This window comes from Babylonia areolata, chromosome 6 (genome assembly GCF_041734735.1).
Source record: "Babylonia areolata isolate BAREFJ2019XMU chromosome 6, ASM4173473v1, whole genome shotgun sequence".
Classification (NCBI taxonomy): domain Eukaryota; kingdom Metazoa; phylum Mollusca; class Gastropoda; order Neogastropoda; family Buccinidae; genus Babylonia; species Babylonia areolata.
Window position 1 is genome coordinate 21,673,596 of NC_134881.1, and position 7,500 is coordinate 21,681,095.

A 7,500-nucleotide genomic window follows, 5' to 3' on the forward strand; every position below is an offset into this window, starting at 1 on the left:
GAGTCTTTGATGAGGGGGTGAGCTTCTTGTCACACACTGTCAGGTGGCTTGTGACACGTGACAGGAGGCAGGCATGTGATACGAGGAAAGTTCGTGCGTACAACTGCTGACGGTGGATACATGTTTACCTGTGTCGTGCGGTGACAATACTTCAGCGGATTTGTGTGTGTATATGTATGTGTGCGTTTCGTTGGAAAAAAAAAATCAGCAGTTTCATTCAGGACTTGGCATAAGTTCTCAAAAGTGGCGATGTTGTGGCTCATGAAAGGATAGCTTAGTCTTGAAACACGACACCGGAAAAACTGCACGGATGACAGATTGAGCTGGCTCACCGTCGAGCAATGGTGACATTTCAACACGTCGAACGGGTGTTTAAACTGACCAAGGAGTGAAAGTCTGTGAGGGAAATGTGTGCCACTACACAAAAGCAAAAAAGCAAAGCTCATGACTTGATTCACTGAGTTCCGCGCTGTTTTCATTGGATGCGTCTGCTTTCAGTTTGAGACAAAGGTAAGGTGAGACACTTCAGGTTCGGATTCAGGTGAGGGGCGATGCAAGAAGCATCGTAGCCTTGCGGCTGCCCCGTTGATTTTCGTTTTCTTCTTCTTCTTCTTCTTCTTTTTTTTTTTCTTTTTTTTTTTGTCAGGTACTCCCAAGCCCAGGCTCACCTTTGACCATCAAAGTCAAACATTGTTTTCTTTATGATATCGTGGTCATCAATAAGCTTTTTAAAGGCATTCATGTTAGATGCACATTTGATTTCTGGGGTTAGTCTATTCCAATTGTTAGTTACTCTGTAACTAAAAACATATTTTCTAATGTTGCTACTGTAATGTTGCTTCTGAACTTTGTCGGTACTGTTACGGGTGACAATGTTAGTTTGAGGATTGATAAAGAAACATGCTTTGTCAATGTCATCAACATTATTCTATATTTTATACACTTGTGTCAAGTCCCCTTGTACCCCTCTGAGACATTTTATCGTCCCCACCCCACGGCCATTATGATAATAGTAATGATAATAATGATAACAACAACAACAATAATAATAATAATTTTCAAAAAAGCAAATAATATTTCCAGGTGGTAGTTTCCGATCTTGTTGCCCTTAATTCCAGGATCTATTGTAACGACAATTTTTATATGTTGTGGGTTACTGTTTCATCGACATTTTAACCATTAAAAAAAAAAAAATCCCAAAGGACGATCCTTTTGACTGTCTTCTGCATCGTCGTCTTTTTCTCGTCATCATTTTCATTATCATCATCATCATTCTTCTTTTCTTCTAAGCTCATGATCATCATTAACATGCTGATGATAACGTACACGTATGACGGACACGGTGTAGCATCCAGGACTGACCCCCACCCCGAAAACGTCCCCGGGGGACAATTTGACCGCTGGAAATGTCCCCCGGGGACTTTCTCACCGTTCATAATGTCCCATGCGGACATTTTCAGCAGCCAAAATATCCCTTTTTTTTTGGCGCTTTAGCCTCGTTTTGAAATGTTCCCCTTACCCTGAAAATATTACCCCCTTGTATCCCGTAACGTCCCCTCCGCCAAAACACGGTCGTATATCTCTGAAGTACACCAACCGTCACATCAAGAACAGCGGAAGCTGTTAAATAAATAAATGAATAAATGTATGTATGTATATATATATATATATGTGTGTGTGTGTGTGTGTGTGTGTGTGTGTGTGTGGTTTTAGCGATGACTGTTTGATTTTTCTTTGCAAGAGTGTTAAAAGCTGGATGTATCGAATTCAGCGTGGGTGATGAAAACTGTGGCCATGTGGTTTCATACTTGGAAAAAAAAAAAGGTCGGTATATTTACCTAAGTGCACTCAGGGATGCGTACAAAAGTCGAGAAAAGAGCATTTCGTAGAACTGCTGGCCTCTACACAATACGAAGATATATTTTGCACCACAAAGGCAATTCACATTTTTTAGTTGTTGAATGTTTTTGTTTTTGTTTTTTTTACAATTTTTATTATTTTATTTTGTGGTTTGACGTGGTAAAAATTCGATTGTTCACTGTTTTATTGAGGACATGAAAATTTTGTTACACCACATGTTTGTTTCTCTCTTAAAGGTTTATGTCCGTGGTATGTCATTTGTTTGTTTCAAACTGTTATTTCAATATTTTCAAGTCACCTACACATATACACACATGTCTTTCTTTCTGTCTGTCTCTCTCTGTCTGTCTCTGTCTCTCTCCCATATGATAATTTCTTCAGCTTTGTCAACTGAGGCATGTTCAGATATTTTACCCAGGGGCATTATCACGCTGACAGAAATTCAGGAAAACTCGGGGAATATATACCAAAGATTTTGCATTGACAAATGGTTTTTATCACTCAAATACAAACACACATTCGGACACATCAGACAAAGACAATTACAGACACAATCACACACACGCACACGCACACTTACACTTACACTCACACTCACACTCACTCACACACACACACACACACACACACACACACACACGGCGGGGGGGGGGGGGGGGGGGATTTTTTGCAAAGGGGACGTTACGGGATACATGTGGAGGACATTTTCAGGGTAAGGGGGACATTTCAGAACGAGGTTAAAATCCAAGAAAAGGGACATTTTGGCCGCAAACAATGTCCGTAGGGGACATTATGAACGGTGAGACAGTCCCCGGGGGACATTTCCAACGGTCAATTTGTCCCCCGGGGACGTTTCCAGGTGGGGGACAATCTGGGATACTACTAGAGTCACGGTGCTTTCAGGTTTATCTTGATCCCCCAGTGCTAATCTCTAGCGCTAACTGGCGCGTTTGGCAAGTTGTTTGGCTTTGAGCGCAGTATTCTCTATCGGGGTTCGAGGTTCGAATCCAGGCAGTACCTGTGTGGTGGGTGAAGTGTGTAAAGGTGAAATCCTATCTGTGTTTTGTGTGTGTGTGTGTGTGTGTGTGTGACTTCTGAGCAGACCCGCTATAATTTCGTCTGACCGCCGTGTTATGTGTAGCTTACTTAAGCACCCAAAAAGTGACATCATACACACATGAAAAAGCCAGTAATCTAAGTCAGTATTAGCCGACTTGTATCATTTAGAATAATAGAAAACTAACACACTAGAGTTTAACCCATTCCCGAAAAGGGATTCTAGCCAAGAGGGTGAACACGTAATATCCACTATCCCCCCCCCGCCCCCCCCCAGGGCGGAATGAGAAGTGTTCACAACAAGGTGTGGACGTTCACTCCGCCAGTCACAGAAGAGTGGAGGGGAAGAAATGTGGATATGCATTGTTGTGGTCAGGATACGCATGAAACCTCACGCGTCGGCTCAACAATAATTGTGTGATGAGTTTTGTAGGGTTATTTGTTATGTTTTTGTCTTCGTTTATTGACAGTAACTCCACCACCACCACCATCCCTACCACCCCCTCCTCCTCCTCCCAGCTCCCTCCTGGTAGAGGTAGGGCGATAAATCCCCATCACTTGAGCAAGGTCACTGTTAAAGTTAAATCAGAATAACTTTGTAACTTACTGACGACTAAGGAGTGAACGAGGGTTGCAGCCGGCGAATACAGAAGACTTGAAACATTTTGGCAAGCCGCTACGACTCTCTCTCTCTCTCTCTCTCTCTCTGTTCGTTCTGTTGAAGGCGTGGGTTGATTGTTTGGCATGATTTGTAAGGGTGATATGACGGGGGGAAAAAACCGATCAACATTGGTAACAAACATGATTTCAGTAATAAGTTAATTGTTTTATATCTATTCAGCAAGACTTGCCTAACGCGCATGCGTCTGTGTGTCCATCAGCGTGTGTATTGTGCAATGTGTGTGTGTGTGTTGGGGGGAGGGGGGAGGCTGGGGTGGGGAGCTGCGCAGATGTGGAGTTGGTACTTGTAAACTTCGTGCGAGTTCTGTCAAATTCCGTGTTGCTGTGAAAGTCGTTGTTTTGTGTGCAGAACCCCCCCCCCCCCTTCCCCTCCCCCCCTTCTTCGCGTGAATGCTGTAAACAGAGCTTCTCTATTCCGTTCCCTCTGTTCGACGTGGTTTACTACTGTGTGTAGTATGGAACTGACGAAACCCGCTACTAACTGTGTGTAGTATGGGACTGACCAATGGCGTAGTTCGGTCAACGTAGGCATTAGTCACGTGTAACTGTCAAAAAGTTAGAACCAAGCAGTGCAACTGGTTCGGGTGGATTGCGTGAGCGAACCCAGCAGAGCTAAGTTTGCTTATCGTTAAGACTGTTATAACTCCACAGTAGATTCCATATATTATATACTGAGACACATTCTTAATTGTAAGCACACCTAGCGCAGCAAAGATCCTCGCATGTAACCCAGCCCAGGTACCGAGGACCCAGGGTACATAATAAATAATAATAATAATGTACATTTATAATCATATAGCGCCCTTTCTCTCTAAGAGCTCAGGGTGCTTTACATGGAAAACAAGAGAGGCAAGGCCTTCAAGACTCACTTGTGATACACTTAAAAAAAAAATCCAAGATTTTTATGTATAGAGTATAATTTCAAAATGTAATGTTTAAGATGAGAAAGATCAGGTTAAAGCAAACTGGTCCCAAAGCATTAATTACAGAGTAATTTCCCTTTTTTACTATCTGCACCAAAACGTTTGCAAAATAAATAAAACTTTCATGCTTTGCAAAAGAAGTTCCTGTTTGAACAGAAAATGATAATAATGACTGCTCTTGTTGTTGGGTCAGAATATCAGATCAAAGTGCCAAGTTTAGAGAATACAAAAAATATAAATATAACAGTAAATGCAGTTTGCATATAATAGGCTTCATTTTTTATTTTTGTGCCCATCCCAGAGGTGCAATATTGTTTTAAACAAGATGACTGGAAAGAACTGAATTTTTCCTGTTTTTATGCCTAATTTGGTGTCAACTGACAAAGTATTTGCAGAGAAAATGTCAATGTTAAAGTTTACCACAGACACACACACACACACACACACACACACACACACACACACACGCAACCGAACACCGGGTTAAAACATACACTCACTTTGTTTACACAAGTGAGTCAAAAATTACAAGTTACATAAAACAATCATGACCACTTTTTTCTCAAAACCCCTCTCCCCCTCCCCACACGCACACATACTCCCTTTCATAACTTGAAGATTAGTTCCTCTTTTCCTGTAAGGCCTGGGCCACTGGAATGCTCATTATGCAGGCTATCCACTTTGTTTACCTTTGGAGGTAGCTGTCAGCTGTTGCATGGGTGATGGGACAGTTCAATGTTTGGTGTAGGTGTAGTATAAGATGGTGTTTTTGTTGTTGTATGTATACATGTACGTAAATGGGTGTGTGACTGTTTGGCTGAATGTCTGTGCGGGGTTATAAATGCATGTTAGTTCTTTTAGTGTTTTAATGCATGTTTTACACGTCGTTTTTTGTTGTTGTTGTTGTTGTTGTTTTGACAGTGTACATCGCAACGCAGCATGTTTTTCACAGAAAGGCAAATGCGCTATATGAAATATAAAGTGTTGTTGTTATCATTATCTTAATAGTAGTAGTAGCAATAGTAGTCGTCAGAACCTAGGAAACAATCATTAGAACTGATCATTTTGCCTAAAGTCTTTGTTTGCTTCATCGATGAAGGGTTGTGGGCAGACAGCAAAGCGAAGTCAACAGGGTAAAGTGGAATCGGTTGGAGAAGACTGGTGAAAGTGACGGAAGCTGAGGCTGGGGCAATATCCACATTTCTTTCCCGCCACTCATTATATTTTGTTTGACTTTGCGGAGAGAACGTCCTCGCATTTTTGTGAACACTACTCATTCCGTCTTGGGGGGGAAAATTGTGGATATTGTTGAGGTTGGGCCTGGTCTTCCAATGCTGAGCTCTGACACAGTCGGTGTGTGAAATCACTGCCTCGATAGTGTGTGTGTGTGTGTGTGTCTCGACTCGACTCGACTTAGTTCATTGTCATGATACCCTTAAGGATTAATCGACACAACAACAGAACACAATAATAAAGAAAGCAACGGTCATCTTAGACGCATGCAATTTAATACATAGTTGGCGAGTGTTTTCTGACAGTCAACGCTATTGAATAAGTCATTGGTTTCAGGATATTGTCTTGTATCTTTTATTGATCACATCTGATAGATGATTATACTGATTGTGTGTGTGTGCGTGTGTGTGTGTGTGTGTGTGTGTGCGTGTGCGTGTGCGTGTGTGAGGCGTCGACACACCCACTTCAGTAAGTGAAACATACTAGTTATGGGGACAATCGTCTGAGGAAAGTGGGTGGGTGCATGGAAGGGAGCTATCCTACATTTGACTTGACACACAACAACGAAAACATGTTAAGTTGGGCAACGTCAACTCCCTGCCCTCTCCCCACCCCACCTTTTATTACTATTCTTCTTCTAGTTCTGGGCGTTTGCGTAAAGTAAATTTTCACTCTCTCTCTCTCTCACACACACACATCGATACATGTCGTCCAAATGCAAAACCTAGTGAATTAATCCTTCTAACAGAATTACAGCCAAGGCTGGCGAAATTTGCTCACGAATGTTTCTCTTCTTAATATGCTCATGTTTGTTTCATTGTGTTTCATAAACTTTAAGGTTTTATGACAATAAAAAGTATTCTATTCTCTTCTTTTCTCTTCATCCTCCTCCCCACCCCATCCCTCCCCAGAGAGAGAGAGAGACACATACACACACACACAGACAGACAGAGAGAGAGAGAGAGAGAGAGTCTGGTAAAGACACTGGCCTATGTTTATGAAGTATGCGAAACAACGGCTGAGAAAACGGTGATGCGAATCAACAAGCATGAAAAATTGTTCCTCATCTATCACCCCAACCCCCGCCCCCCGGCCCCCCCCGTAACCCTTGTCCCTTCCCCTGCCAGTTACCTTCACCAGCCCCCACCCCCACCCCCACCCCCCCCATCCCACGACCCTTGATCTGTCAACCCTTGGCTTAAGGATCAACTGTTGGGACAGCGGTATGACAGGGGAGAAATATGGAGGGGACAGACGGACACGCGTGCGTGCAGTACACTCTCTTTCTCTCTCCTCCTCTCTCTCTTTCTTCCCCCTTCTCTATCTCTTTCTTCCCTTCTCTGTCTCTCTCTCTCCCCTTCTCTCTCTCTCTCCCCTTCTCTCTTTCTTGCTCTCTCTCCCTCTCTGTGTCCCCACACTGCCCGTCCATGTCTTTTCTGTACCGCCACGCCCCCTTACCCCCCCCCCCCCTGTCTCTGTTTATGCTCTATGTTCTCTGTTACACTATGTCCCTCTCCAATCTCTCTTTCTCTCACTATGTATCTCTCTCACTATCTCTTTCTGTTTCTCTCTCTCTCTCTCTCTCTCATTATATATATCTTTCTCTTTCTTTCTCCCCTCTTATGCTCTCAACTTTATTTCGACTCGCCATGCTGTTGTGCTTAACAAGGGAAACTGTTCTTTTCCAGCTTGTGATTTATTTACATGTATAAAACTCTATAAACCAAGGAATGAAAATGAATATTTG

The 7,500-nt window shown here is 42.7% G+C and overlaps 1 protein-coding gene across 4 annotated transcripts in view; it reads left to right on the forward strand.

Moving 5' to 3' along the window:
- Positions 1 to 16: 16 nt before the first annotated feature.
- LOC143282830 (beta-1,4-N-acetylgalactosaminyltransferase bre-4-like) overlaps positions 17 to 7,500 on the forward strand; it is a 45,704-nt gene continuing 38,220 nt past the window's right edge. For 3 of the 4 annotated variants that reach the window (XR_013055313.1, XR_013055314.1, XM_076588640.1), the window contains exon 1: positions 17 to 510. The gene's annotated coding sequence lies outside the window, so the exon portion shown is untranslated. Of the gene's footprint in view, positions 516 to 7,500 lie in introns of all 4 variants that reach the window. The other variant, XM_076588644.1, reaches the window with a different exon arrangement.